At 41.6% G+C, this 15,197-nt stretch overlaps 1 protein-coding gene across 2 annotated transcripts in view; it reads left to right on the forward strand.

Annotated features, from left to right (window-relative positions):
• The first annotated feature begins 11,530 nt into the window (after positions 1-11,530).
• Positions 11,531-15,197, forward strand: part of SLC6A11 (solute carrier family 6 member 11) — a 110,263-nt gene continuing 106,596 nt past the window's right edge. The window contains exon 1 of one of the 2 annotated variants that reach the window (XM_061472941.1): positions 11,531-11,622. The gene's annotated coding sequence lies outside the window, so the exon portion shown is untranslated. The remainder of the gene's footprint in view (positions 11,623-15,197) is intronic. The other variant, XM_061472944.1, reaches the window with a different exon arrangement.

Genomic DNA, 15,197 nt, shown 5'->3' on the forward strand with positions numbered 1-15,197 from the left:
GAAAATAGCTATGGGAGACATTACTGTGGGGATCTGTTACAGCCTGCCTGATCAAGGAGAACCTGCGGATGAAGCACTCTACAGACAGGAAAAGCCTCACGCTCACAGGCCCTTGTTCTCATAGGGGACTTCAACCACCCTGACATCTGTTGGAGGGACGGTACGGCCCGGCACAAGCAATCCAGGAAGTTCCTTGATTGTGTGGAAGACAACTTCCTTCTGCAAGTAATAGAGGAGCCAACAAGGAGGGGTGCCATGCTTGACCTCGTGCTCACCAACAGGGAAGGGCTCGTTGGAAATGTGACACTCCAGGGCAGCCTTGGATGCAGCAATCACAAGATGGTCAAGTTTGAGATCCTCAGGACGTTGAGAAGAGCGTGCAGCAAGCTCACTGCCCTGGACTTCAAAAGAGCAGACTTTGGCCTCTTCAGGAACCTGCTTAGGAAGGTTCCATGGGATATAGTCCTAGAGGGCAGGGGGGCCCAAGACTCTTGGTGGATATTCAAGGATCATCTGCTACAAGCTCAGGAGTGTTGCATCCCAACTAGAAGGGAGTGCAGCAGGAGGGCCAGGAGACCTCCTTGGATGGATAAGGAGCTGCTGAGGAAACTTAGAGGGGTAAAAAGCAGCTTATAAAAGGTAGAAGCAAGGACAGGTGGCCTGGGAAGAGTACAGGGATGTTGTCCGGGAAGCTAGGGACAAGGTTAGGAAAGCTAAGGCCCAGCTAGAATTAAACTTAGCTAGGGATGTTAAGGATAACAGGAAGGGATTCTATAGGTACGTAGCGAATAAAAAACAGACTAGGGACAATGCAGGCCCCCTCTGGAAGCTATCGGGAGAACTGGCTACCCTGGATTTGAAGAAGGCTGAGGTTCTCAATGACTTCTTTGCCTCAGTCTTCACTGGCAAAGGCTCTGACTGAACCACCCAAGTCTTGGAAGGTAGATGCGGGAACTATGAGAATGAAAACCTTGGGCCCACTGTAGGAGAGGATCTGGTTCAAGACCATCTTAAAAACCTGAATGTGCACAAGTCCATGGGGCCTGATGAAATCCATCCGCAGGTGGATTCGCCTGAAGGAGCTGGTGAATGAAGTTGCTAAGCCACTACCCATCATATCTGAAAAATCATGTCAGTCAGGTGAAGTTCCCCATGACTGGAAAAAGGGAAATATAACCCCCATTTTCAAGAAGGGGAAAATGGATGACCCAGGGAACTACAGACCAGTCAGTCTCACCTCTGTGCCTGGCAAAATCTTGGAGCAGATTCTCCTGGAAGGCATGCTAAGGCACATGAAAATCAACAAGGTGCTTGGTGACAGCCAGCATGGCTTCACTAAGGGGAAATCCTGCCTGACCAATTTGGTGGCCTTCTATGAGGGGGCTACGGAACTGATGGACAGGGGTAGAGCAGTTGATGTCATCTACCTGGGCTTGTGCAAAGCGTTCGACACTGTCCCACACGACATCCTTGTCTCTAAATTGGAGGGACATCAATTTGATGGATGGACCACTCGGTGGATAAAGAACTGGCTGGATGGCCACACACAAAGAGCTGTGGTCAATGACTCAGTGTCCGGCTGGAGACCAATAACGAGTGGTGTCCCTCAGGGATTGGTGTTGGGACCGGTCTTGTTCAACATCTTTGTCGCTGACATGGACAGTGGGATTGAGTGCGCCCTCAGCAAGTTTGCTGATGACACCAAGCTGTGTGGTTCGGTTGATACGCTGGAGGGAAGGAATGCCATCCAGAGGGACCTTGACACGCTTGTGAGCTGGGCTGATGCCAGCCTTATGAAGTTTAACCATGCCAAGTGCAAGGTCTTACACCTGGGTCGGAGCAATCCCAGGCACAGCTACAGGTTGGGCAGAGAAGAGATTCAGAGCAGCCCTGCAAAGAAGGACTTGGGGGTGCTGGTCGATGAGAAAATGAACACAAGCCGGCTTCAGTGTGCACTCGTAGCAGGAGGAGGTGATCCTGCCCCTCTACTCTGCTCTCGTGAGACCTCACCTGGAGTACTGTGTGCAGTTCTGGTGTCCTCAACATCAAAAGGACATGGAACTGTTGGAACAAGTCCAGAGGAGGCCACGAGGATGATCAGGGGACTGGAGCATCTCCTGTATGAAGACAGGCTGAGAAGGTTGGGGCTGTTCTTCCTGGGGAAGACAAGGCTGCTTGGAGACCTCATAGCAGCCCTTCAGTATCTGAAGGGGGCCTATAAGGATGCTGGGGAGGGACTATTCATTAGGAACTGTAGTGACAGGACAAGGGGTAGTTTAGATTGGATATAAGGAGGAAGTTCTTTACTGTAAGGGTGGTGAAACACTGGAATGGGTTGCCCAGGGCAGTTGTGAGTGCTCCATCCCTGGTGGTGTTCAAGGCCAGGTTGGACAAAGCTTTGGGTGAGATGGTTTAGTGTGAGGTGTCCATGCCCATGTCAGGGGGGCTGGAACTAGATGATCTTCAGGTCCTTTCCAACCCTAACTATTCTATGATTCTATGATTCTAACAATTTGCCAGTGATGTATCACCCAACTTGTGACAAATTCACAAAGTTCTACCTCTCTCACACTTGCAGGTTTTAACTGGAGTAGAATTCTTCTTCCTAAGGCTGGTCTATTACTCAACCATCAGTTATTCACTTTGGTGCAGTAATTACCAGGAAAAATATATAGCAGTGCTACCTGCTTAGCTTGTCAGAATAGGTTATCATACTCTGGCCAAAAAATCTATTGTTTTAGCAATTTCCAATATAAATACAGCACTCAAAAAACAAACTTGAGAGAGGAATGTTTTCATTCTTGGAAAACTCCCAGATGTATTTCTGGAAAGCATTATAATTTTATCTTGGTGCATGCCTGGGCTTGCTCCTAATATGACTGACTGAGGTACCGTGCAGATGGCAAAAGCTACAGTCATTCATCAGAGTAATGTATTCTGTTGCCATGACCTTACTGTGCTCCAAGTTAATATGCAGTTACATTTTTTAATTATTATAAAATAATTTGGAAATCTGGGTTAGTACCAGCACCCTCAGAATCCATAACAATTGCATTTGCAGTGGTATTCTCATTACTGGTTACTGTTCTTATTCCAACACAAAGTGACATAATTAAGATTCAAGCACATGACACAAACTGTCGCTGGCATTTGGCAGTTTTGTGCTGCTGAGCAGGTGCTTTTGCATAATCAACTCCTTGAAAAGCCAACCTCTGATAACCCTATTTTCACTAGTACAGCACACCAGTGGAAGCTGCTGTATTAATTATACCTGTAAAGTACTGAACATTTTCATATTAGTGTTCATTTATAAAAAATAACAGAACATCTAATCAGATTATCACTTCTTAAAGTACAAGTGGGAACTATGTTCTTTTATTCCTCAATTTAAAAATTCATTTTAACAGAATAAGAACTCTGAAGACAATCCCAAATAGAACAACCACTACTGCCACCTCTAGTTATTTTGCGGTATTTTTTATAGTGCTATTCCCCCATTTATTGGCTAGAAAACAATAATTTGCTTTACTTTGTTTGAATTAGTTCCCAGTTTAGGTGAATTAGACGCCACGTAATGGCGTAGCTGTAAATTTAAGGATTACAAGAGCAAAAACCCTGAGCACAACTCTCAGCTCTGAGATCATTTAACAGCTCTCAAAACTTTTACTGAATGGGACTAGTGGTGCCATAATCATCCTGTTCTGATACACCACCGTTTCTGTTCTCACTGCTACCACTTCTTCCACTTGCTTCTGTTTCAGTTGAATGCTCTGTAGAGTAAGTGCATGCTGGATCAGAAAAAATCTGCCCTGTTGATATTACCATAACTCTCAGTGCCTTAAGTTTCATAGTGGAGGTACTTCTCCGCTCTGCTTCTGCTATAATTATCATCTATTACTTTTTTATACAGATGGGGTGAAGTGCTGGCAAAATAGGAAGTTTCAGCTGCAGGGTCTCCTTTATGGTTCTAAATAATGAAGCATAAAAAGTAGAATCAGTGTAGCCCTGGGAGTTCTCAAAGCAAAGTGCAGCCCTTTACGCCTGATGTACTTTCGATTTTGATTTGGCAGGCTACCTGCCTTCTGGGTGGTCTTAACATCTCTAAGTCCTGTGGCAATGAATAGACTTTATTTCCAAAGCAACTGGCTATATCCTCTTTTTTTAAAAAAGGTATTATTCAGCCACTTAGCCCTTTCAGTTTTGCTCAGAAACTCTATTCTAGACTTTTGGTGGTTCTCAATTCAGACGGAGAGAAAGTTTCTAGTAACACTGCATTATGCAAAGTCTTTCTTCAACAAGTACAGAGGGGAGGAGTAAATTAAATGTTGTTAAAGGGAGAAAAAAAAAGTGTTTTTTAATGTCTATGCAACAAGGCAATGGAAAACTCAATTCTTACATACTGCCTCTTAACTGTATCTTAGAAAGATTTATTTGGTATTTTGCTAGTGTAGTTCCATCTCTTAAATGACAGATGTAAAGGGATTAATCTTTCTAGTCTGGTGCCACTGTGTGCTTACAGTGAGATAACATTGTGTAAGGATGGTATTTTAGCAAGGAGTACTTCAGCATGGACACATGACCTACGATGAACCTGCAAGGGCATTCAGGAGAGGGGGAAAGAGATCAGGAGTATAAGGGAACCAAGGCCTGGCAGGTGTTGGCAGTTACCATCATGCAAACAAAATGGTTGAACAGAGTTCCCCATGTGCAGATTTCATCTGTCTTTGAAGCAGAGAGGAATGTTTTGAGGAATGGGAAGGTTCCATCTTAGTATGAATACCATAGTTGACTCTTCCAGAGAATTTGTATGAGAGATTTTCAAAGGTTCTAATATAAATTCTAAAATCACAGCACATGTTTCCCTTTTTCACTGTGACTCTACACTCTGTCAGCACATTACTGGAGCTAGAAAAAAATGTTTTATTAGCATCTCTTAAAAAACTTCTGCCATTAATCATTGAAAGCTTAAACAGTATCACTAAAACAGTTCTTTTGCATCACATTCCAAGTACTGCAGAAAAGCACTTGATCATGTACAGTAGTGGTATCATTGCACCGTATTTTTAAATGGTTTAATGTGTAGTTTCTGCTTTTCTGGCCACAAAAGTATCCGCTCCTCAGAGAAACCCAGGTATTACTCTATTATACTTAAGTGTGAACCATCGGAATTTCAACAACCTGAAAACTGTTATAACTTTCGTGTGGGAGGATATACTCATACTCTTAGTATGTCAAAGCTTTCTCATGAGGCTGTATTTAAAAATTCTTAGACTGTGGTTTGCAATTTAAGTAAGACTTAATGTCTGCATTGCACACCATTTTAGGTAACAGAAAGCAATGACCTTCTAGCAAACTATTTAGACGTAAATTAATTTCATTCTTCTTTTTCTATTAAACCTAAGACAATGGTTAAACATGGAAATCAAGAATGACACAGCAAATAATCACTGGGAATGATCATACCACTGAATATACCTATTCTGCATGACTGCAATCTACCTCTGTCATGGTTCAGTGCACTCACTAGCACTGCTTGGAGAAGATTTATAGTGTGATTAAAAACTGGAGAAGTTTCAACAGGAAGAAACTCCAACCCTACAGGTTCCCAAGTTATGTTTCTCAATAGATTTATCTTTTTCTCATTTATACTGAAATCTGTTATCTGGTTGCAAAGGGCTGAAATCTCCCAAATCTTATTTAACGTTTGTATACAAAAAAACCACAGCTATGTTGGGTTTCAACCTAACAATAGTGTAGCATAAAACTGTAGCATCAGGAGTTCAGTTCTGGAGGACAGGTTCATGCTACAAATGCATTTCCTCCCTGAGACATGTCTTGTTTTGAAATTATTTTACCGAGGCCAAATTATCACTAGAAGTGTATCTATAGCTATGCCTACTATATTTTCAAGTTTTCTCTTTTCCCCAGGAGAAGACCCACATGTTTAGGTAAGGCTGAATTAATTCAGGCTCATCTGACGCCTTTCAACATTTTTAACTGAACAAGAGATATGCCAGTCATTTGGATCTTATGATTCTAACACCAAAATAGATACTGTGAAGAACTATTCCGGCTACCTAAGAAAGATTTTGAAATTCGCAGAGGCTTAAACAAGTCTTGATGACTTGAATGATTAATATTACACCGAGAAAGTAAATGGCTCTCATATTGTCTTAGAAGTAAGCTAATCATAAAATTCAAGTTTAGATGTTGGCACAATCTGAATATCTGATTCAGTTCTGATGAAAATGTCATTCGTCTGAGTATGTGTAAACCCATACAGATTTATTTTAACCTCTGTTATCTGCAATTCCACATTGTTAAAATAGGGCCACGTCCACAACATCTGCTATTCTGAAACTGTATTGTCATCCAGGTTTTAGTCCGAGTATTCCACTAGCATTTGGATAATCAAGGCAAGAGTATCCCCAGCTTCCAAGCATGTTTATTTTCTTCACCGTTCATGCTTACTTCTAAGACAATATGAATTTAATAATATTGGATGACCTAAGGATCTTCACTTCACGTTCTCAATTATGCCTTAACTCTAATCAGCCTCACCAGAGGCCTCTGTTTACGGCCCCTGTCTGTGAGCCCCATTTAAGCTCTTAGTCTCGAGCCAAGCTATGTTGTAGGAGTGTTCATTTCCAGCTTTGTCGTAGTTGTGCCTAGCCATAGATGCTGCAGATCTAAACCCTGACCTGCAGATTCATTTTTCAGCTTGACCTAGGGCTTGCCTAACTTGCTATGGACGTTCCTGTGAATCACTGCTTATGTCTGACCCTGCTTACCGTCATTAGATCTGATTCTGCCCGACTTTGGGAACTGGTGCTCTTGGCCTGTCCCTGAACACACTTCATCCCCATGGACTTGCCTGAAGATATTGGCTTCTGGCTGACCCTGATGACCACCTCTGGGTCTGTCTGTTTGCCTAACTTAGGTACTGTGGGACAGGACCCTGGCTGATGAGGCTCTTTCTATGTGGGGCATATTTGTTTTTCCCATCACTTCAGGAACAGTGAGCACTTGTAGTCCCCTAATGCTGTTTTTCTGGATTGTTATAAAATGACCTACCTGTTAGACCACAGGACTTCTTAATTCATACAACCTACTTTCCTTTGTAACTCCTGAGGTTTGTCTTATTACAGACTCTGCATTTTTAATTCAGCAGGCACTGCAGAAAAGCAACAGTATTACTTTTTTTTTTAAACACAGATTTGCATTTCCTGATTTGGCATGTTTGTAATTATCCAAATGTGTTTCCATTTCAATTTGCTGTTTGCTGTCTTTGTGCAGCTGCATTTGGATTCTTACCAGTTTGCCATCTCAGATTGTGAATAGCCCAGTTCCCTTTATGCAGGCAATGATTATGCCTTTTTTTATTTTTTTAACTAGAAACAGTTAAAACACCAAACCTGCAAACTTACTCTTGCAACTCACAGATGGGTAAATAGAAGAGGAAGAAAAATACACGGTTGAAAAAGAGTCAGAGAGCTAAATATGGAAATAGTTACATCAGGGAAAGCTTCTGGTATACAACTTTCTCATGTGAAATACTGTTTATTGACTCAGCTGGAAAAGGGAAATAGTCAAGCCAGAGCAGTATAATAATCTCCAATTCCTTCTGTAAGTAAGGAATTCATACTCTTTCATCTGTGACTTATGTGGCATCCAAAGGGGTGCAGAACAAATTCTTACTGGCATCAGACATCAGAATGAAAGAGTCATGGGAATTGATTATGAAACCAGCAGCATTCATCTTCCCTTCAAGTTTTTAAAGTTATCCCTAGCTATTCAGGGAAAGTGAATTCTGTCAATTTCTGACAACATAACGAAACAGAGGTGCATTTTATTACATAGCATCTGCAGAGCAGAGAGCTGGCATGTGTGCATCTCTCTTTAATCATGCACTGAGGCCAGCAATTCCTCCCATCTGTGACTTAACAGCAAGGAACTCTTCCTGCAAGAATATTGACTTGCTGAAGCTTAGCAGTACTCTGCCTTCTTTCTCCTCTAAGTATGGAGTACCTCTGGAGTAAATACTGTATAGTCATCTCTCTCTGGACTCAAACACAGAAAATACCCAAGCTGTCATGTGTTCCAGCAGATTTCCCACATATATAGTAAAGGCAAGGGCTATTCTTTAGGCATTATTCAGGGTAAAAAGTAGAGAAGAAAGGGTCATTAATGCAGATGTACTTGCTAGTCTACAAAGCACGATGGCATGAAAAGTTTGGGGGGGGGGGCCATATGGTGGTAGATCACTACTCAGAGTAATGATGGCTTCATTCTTTACATTAGTCTGATCCAAACCTCCATGCCCCCAGTGGGACAAGGAAGCCTGTGGGACGATGATGTGCTTTATAATTCTAATAGCTTGCTACGAGTACATGCTCTACCTCAGAGTTAATGCACAAGAGAAACAATTACAATGAGCTTTCTGTTGCAATGGATTTGAATATATAAAAGATATTTTATTGAAATAAGCAGGAATTTTACTATGCTAAAGATGCAGAAAAATATTCAAGGATTGATTTCTTGTCAGAGTTTTAATCAAGACAGTGTATATTTTAGTGAAGGAAAAGCATCTAGATCTTTAGCTTTGTTTCTCTTGTTGAGTTTCTGCTGCCAAAGCTATAAATGGAGAAGAGCTCAACAGAACTAAAATGTAAAATGAGACTTAAACAGCACTGTCAAAAAGTCTTTCATTGAAGCCTCCTTAGATTCTACTTGGATTTAGGGACTCAGTTTTGTTCATCTGGGAGCTCAGTGTTTTATGAAAGACCTAGAACTCTGAAGCTCCACATCCAAACATGGATAGAAAAAAAAAAACAAAAATACCAAAAGCCCTATAATAATAAAATCTTCTGAAAACAGCAAGACTTTTTATACTGTTTGGCAAATCTTAAACTTGATTTACTAGGGCAATGCTTTAATGTCCCATATGACTGTGAAATTGGAGTTCTATTAATATTCTGCCTTCTTTTTGTCGCAAAGAACCACAAAATGTTGGCAGTTGTTGAAACTGGATGTTTAACTCAAAAGGTTAGAGATTTTTAATCCTTTTGTTTTATTTCTAGTGCAGCTAATTTGCTTTTTTGCAAGTATCCTAGCAACCTTCCCCTCCCTCCTCCTTTCTCCAGTACCGTAAAGGTTAGGTAAGGATTCTAGAGAGATTGGCCTAAAATATAAAACAAAGTGACAGAAGAACATTTCTTAAAGGCATAACTTACTTTAATAATATTCTGACAATTTCAATGCATTTTAAGGGAGAGGGGACAAGAAGCAAAGAGGCAATCCTGAAATAACTTTAAACAGTTTGTAATGTTATGAAGTATTAGACTGGGTAAGGGCTTAAGCTTCACAAAGTGTTACCTCAGAACTAGGAAACATTCCCTACCAATTCAGGGACAAGTCCTTTAATACAGTATTTGGCAAGATGGAAACTTGAAAAAAAGAAAAAACAAACTTGAAACATATCCAAAACTACACTTTGTTCTCCTGTAGCAAAATATTTGCAGCTAGAATTCGGTACTACTAAAGTTCTCATTGTTTCTGCAGTTACGGTAAGATTTATACCCATAACACAACATGTAGATGATACTAACAAATGTGATTTCCTCACCAAGCTCACTTCTAGTGTTGTAGGCACCTTTAGCTGTCAAACTAAGCTAGACTTTACCACTATTAATCACAGTCTGAGGTAAAATGTACCAGATGTACTCAAGCTACCTATTTCAACTAAATGCTTGCTTCCGACCTGCAAGAAGGTTCTAATACAAATAGGGTTTCCTAACTAGGGGGCTATATTTAGCTATTTATGAAATTTTAACTACTTAAGTCAAAATCTGGTAGTTTTGGGTATGTCCACATGGGATTAAAGCTGAATAGCCTAGCATAGCTGCTGGAATCTGTGAAATCATGTTGGTTATGCAATCACCTGGGCTTGTGCTCTGGTTTGTTGGCCTTTTTCCTTCCGATTTTTTTTTTTTTTGGGGGGGGGGGGGAATGTGTATAGGGGTTTTATTTAATCTAGAGATCTTGTTGAGCTACAAGACATGTGCTCAACATGGATGCATCTCCAAGAACATCTTTTGCAAGAATTTATGCTTTTCATTTGTTTTGAAGTCTTTCATATTCTAGCCCTCATTTTATTCCTGTATCTCTACAAGCAAACAGCTACTCTGAATTCTAAGACTGGTAACTTTCCAAATACAGCAGGGATGGAATTTAAATTTACACTGGTTTTAATATGATTAAATTACATTATTTCATATTAATATACTTATTTTAAACAGCTTAAATCTAAAACCTGAACACTTCCGTACACTTTCACAGTTTGCACAGCAACAACAAAAGGACTGTACAACCTGGGAGTCTTTAACATTACTCACAGTAAAAGTATTTATCGGTCAGTGCTTTACAGAAAACTTACAGTTACCTAAACCTACCTGCTCTCAAACATAGGTTCTACCTCATCAGGCTGATGCCAATCAGCTGGAATGCACCGAATCTTTTGAGGAAGAAAACCTTGTCAATTATAGAAATTAGCCACCAGAGGGAGCCTGCACTGCTGAGCTGCCACAGGCGTGTTCCCCTCGGCATCAAACCAGATAAATGAAGACTGCCTACCTGCTCTGGTATGAGACAGATTGATTTACGTTAAATACGCTTCCCAGGCTACCTGCACAGCTATGCTGCAAGCTGACAACTGCAGCAGCAGCCAGATTAGTTTGTTTGTAAAACAAACTATTCCTCTTCCATTCCAAATTTAAAATTCTACCTTTCTTGGCTGGTAAACCAAATACCAGCATCAGGGATCAGCCATACTGCACTGTTCCTCCACTGCCAGAAAGGATTTGGGTAATCTTCTCCCCCTCACATGCTTTCCCGAGGCATCACTTGGACAAAGGAAAGAATGCACTGCAGGAATGCCTCAATATGGCCAGGGCACAGGTTATATTTAATAAAAACTACAGCAAAAGTCGCTGCACTCAAAAGCCTTTTTAAAGAGCATATTTAATTCGTGATCCACTGTCTACCATACAACAAGGTTTGTCAATATCACTTAAAAAATCCCAAGAATATAGAAGGAAATCTCAAATGTTATAGATTGCCACAGTTTGTACATTATGGCTTCAGGAGAACTAAATCCAAACCCACCGCCCCTTCACTTAACCCTTTCCCTCCATTCCTTAGGGTAATCAGTGTAATTACAATCAGGCTTCATAATGGAGCACCAGCGGGGCTCATCGAATGAAAGCACATGGCCCTTATCATCACATTAGCACATACTCCTCCTCACTATCCTTAAAGCATGCCTCATATCCTTGAAAGCTAAAGCACTGTGGAGGGGAGAGCTGGAATTACTGCCTGCCTTTTCCCAGCCTCAGAGCACTGCACTAGAGTTCCCCCAGCCATGACTGAGGGGAGCGGGTTTGCAGCAAGGCAGCCACCAAGAGAAAGAGGGCTGAACGCGCTAACAGAAAGTTTTACCACAGGGAAACACTTGTATCCCGTTTTCGGGCACAAGGAAACGTTCCTGTTCCCAGAAAACTACCTCTGGATTTAGTACTGGGGAAATTAACCTGCAGGTGGCACGCGGGTGCCCAGAGCCCCGAGGTGTTTTGTCCCGGTGTAGCTCCAGTACAAGCCGGTTTTCCCCCCTCTGATGTTCTGTACCAGGCTTACCTGCACCATGTTCTCCTGAGAACCTGCGTTTTCTCTCTTCTCGTTGGGCTCGCCCGAGGCGTCCGCGCTCCCCTCACAGAGGCTCTAGGCTGTCCGTCATGGCGCGGCCTGCCGCCTCTCACACCTCAGCGTGGTAAACATGGCGTCTCCAGGCGGCGGGATCAGTCCCACCCGCATGAGGCGCCCTCGGGGAGGCCCGCGAGGCTGTTTTACCTCAGCGCGGTTCGCCTGAGGTGCGGCGGGGAGCGGGCCGCTCTGTGCCGGAGAAATGGGGGAGCAAGGCTTCCACAGCTCTGCTCGGCTCTGCGTTTGGCAAGCAGCTGCCCAGGCACGGTTGTCTTGAGCAGGAAATGCAACTTTGAGCTCTGTAAGTAAGCTTGTTCTTTAAACCAGTTGGAAAAAAAAAAAGAGACATTTTCTTTCTTTTTGTGTATGTTTGGGGTTGGTGTGCGTTCCCATGTGAGCATATAGGCTCTTTGTCTCTCGTTTGTGGGGTAGTTTTGATTGTGCTGTTGAGGTTATGTGGGTAGAACTGTGCTAAGAGAAGAGTCAGTTTAGGTCAGCTTGGTTGAACTGGATCCTGTGGTGGTGATTTGGGAATTTCAATTGATATTCTGCGTGCAGCTTTGCCAAATAAAGGGAAGAAGAAGAATGGCTGATACTTAATTACCAGCACTTACTGCTCCACAAAAGCTTTTCGCCAGTGTTTTCTTCTCTGTGAAACATCCCCAACGTTTTATTACAGTCATTATGTAATTCATCAAAACCAAACAAAGGTCCTCATCTGACCAGATAAACAGTGGGTCATCACTCTGGAAATCTCTGGAAAAGCTGAATCTCCCAGGTTGATGCCCTGCTGCAGATGATGAGGGAAGGATGCGGGGGCAATGCTGCTGACCACTTTATGCTGCTGAAGTTCAGGTAATATTTTCTAGGAAGACCCACAGAGGTTTTACTGCATGTACTGGTGAGGCTAATAAATCCTTCAGTTTTTGTAGTAGCTTTAAATAATGCTTGAACACGATGCTAAATTCAGTATGCAGTTTGCTAAGCATGGTCACTGGAATTCTGCTGCTGCCATAAATGATGGCAAAGACTGCTAAGGACTGCCTATCTTTTTGTGAGTGAGAGAGAGGTCTTTTGTTCTTCATAACATTTTTAGAATTTGAGAGAGTCTGATGGTTCAATAATGCACAGTACCTCTAACAAGTGGTTTGGCCTTCATTTCTGAGTTATAAAATGGGAGATGATCCTGTCCATCAAGGCTGCATAATAAATAGGTCAATAATTGAGATCTAAAATATCACAGGCACTTAACAAAACCCACTGATAGTTGAAACTGTAGTGGTGCAATTGTTCATTTTAAAGTTTTGGGGTTTTTAACATGCCAGCAATTACGCTGTGCATGAGCTACTGACCTAGAGACAGAAGGGACAAGAGGAAGTGTTCCTGTCAGCACAAAGTGATCCTTTAAATGACCCTAATTTAGAGGCCAGCCAGAAAATTAATTTTTGCCGATCTTTACTCATCTTGTCTGTTATTCTTTGCTGTGCTATCTGAATAGGATAGTACTGTGCTTATGTATGGGTTGGCTTCAGTAAATGGGTCTGCAATTTATAGCCCTACTTTTACCACGTCAATAACTCCTCTTTGCTTTCAACACCGCAGGTATTTAATCTGTATCGGGGGCTCAGATGCTAAAATCAGAGGAATAGGGGAGCACTGTACAGTCCAATAATCCTCACAATCTCTGATCTTGCAGTCTGAAGACATGCTCCTTTCTAGTCCTCCAGCTGTCTGTGCTGGCACAGATGTAGTGCTTCTCCCTGTATATGCTTTGGTTTCCTTTTACATTGCTTCCTTTGGGGAGCCTGCAGTGACTTCCAGAATGAATTCCATTGAAGCTTCTGTGTCTACCTGTGTATCTGAAGAGCAGTCCACAGCAAACAAACAGCATACTACAAGTAGTTGCAATGAAAGAAGAGCAGCAACTTGGCAGCTGCTGCTGGAGGGGCATTATGGTCTTGGTAGCTTTTCAGACATGTTTCCAAAGAAGAGCGGGAGTTAGATCATGTTGGGTATGAGCCTGCCTGTCAATCATTTTCTCAATAATTTTAAACCAGTTTACTAAATTCAAGCAAATTTAACTTTGATGTTAAAAGCTATGTTACTGTGCTTTTGTAAATCTTGAAAACAATTGGAAGAACAAAGGTTAGAATGTAATAAGCAGCTACACGCCTCTGTGTGGGTGTGAATCACAGAGGTAAGTGAGGGGATGGAAGATCCTTGCTGCTGGTATCAAAACAGCAAACCTGCTAGTGTATAAGTTACAGACTTTAACTGCACTTAAAAGTGTCGTGATAAGAGACAGAAACTAAGAGTCCATTAATTAATTGTATGCTAGAAACTAGCAGCAAAGAAATGGAAAGATAACACTCGAAAAAGCTTGTGGGACCTGGACGAAGATGTGATAAAAACTGAAATTAGAACATGGAGAATATTTGTATCACTGGAGACCTGGTAGACTCGGTAGGAGAAAGTGATAATATTGATCGTTACAATGGTGAGATCAATCTAAAAAAATCCAGCCTGTATATGTTAAATTAGAATATTGAAATACTAGTGCTGAGGAACCAAATTAGGGACTAGAAATGCTGATGCAGAGTTTGAGTGAGGATTTTAGGAGGAAGAAGAAGCATGGTTGGTGAGGACATCCAGTCATCTGAAGGGGCTGTTTTTTGCAGGAACGATGTGGATATTATTTTACATGAAGGAAGTAAGTAACAGGGCATAAAAATATGAGGGTTGTGGTTGTGTAGAATGAGACATGCTCCAATATTAAGTCCACAGAGTTTTGCCTTACTGATACACTGCAATAACGATATTGCCACTGTTGCCCACAGCCGTAAGAGTATCAAAGATAACGTATTTGTTTAGCCGTCTCTCTTTTCCATAAACTCAGTTATATTATTTTTTCATTCTGTAGTTCTTTTACATTGCGTTCTGGTATGAGCTGTTCGGTTATTCTGACTGGAAATGACTGCTGGCTACTATTTCTACAGTTGCTCTCTATTTATTCTTCAAAAAACATTAGCACAGCTTTTTTTCCCAGCCATAGAGACCTTTCCTGTCTTTTGCAGTTATTGAAATTTGCCATTAAAAAGTTTTTAAAACTCCTGAGTAAAGTTTCCTAGACATGCTGACTTTAAAGCCTCCTGAGTTTCAGTTGTTACAGAACACATTGTATTTCACTCACTCTGTGTGTGTGTGTGTGTGTGTGTGTGTGTGTTTTCTCCCGGGGCAGCTTTTTTCACAGCTTAGGTTCCAGAAATACAGTGAAATGCACTCAATTCCTATCATTGCATCCATTTTTCTAATGAGCTTTTAATTCTGTGCTGGTTTGATTTTACTTACTTTGCTTACACAATTACCTATTTAAAAGAGCCAAGTAGATCATATTTGGAATTTTCATCTCTTTGTCAAATCATACCAAGTCCTAGTCATTT

Source organism: Pezoporus flaviventris, unplaced genomic scaffold, assembly GCF_033815535.1.
Source record: "Pezoporus flaviventris isolate CSIRO_AGI_PZ_B2104156 unplaced genomic scaffold, CSIRO_AGI_Pfla_v1 ptg000073l, whole genome shotgun sequence".
In the NCBI taxonomy this organism is placed as follows: Eukaryota; Metazoa; Chordata; class Aves; order Psittaciformes; family Psittacidae; genus Pezoporus; species Pezoporus flaviventris.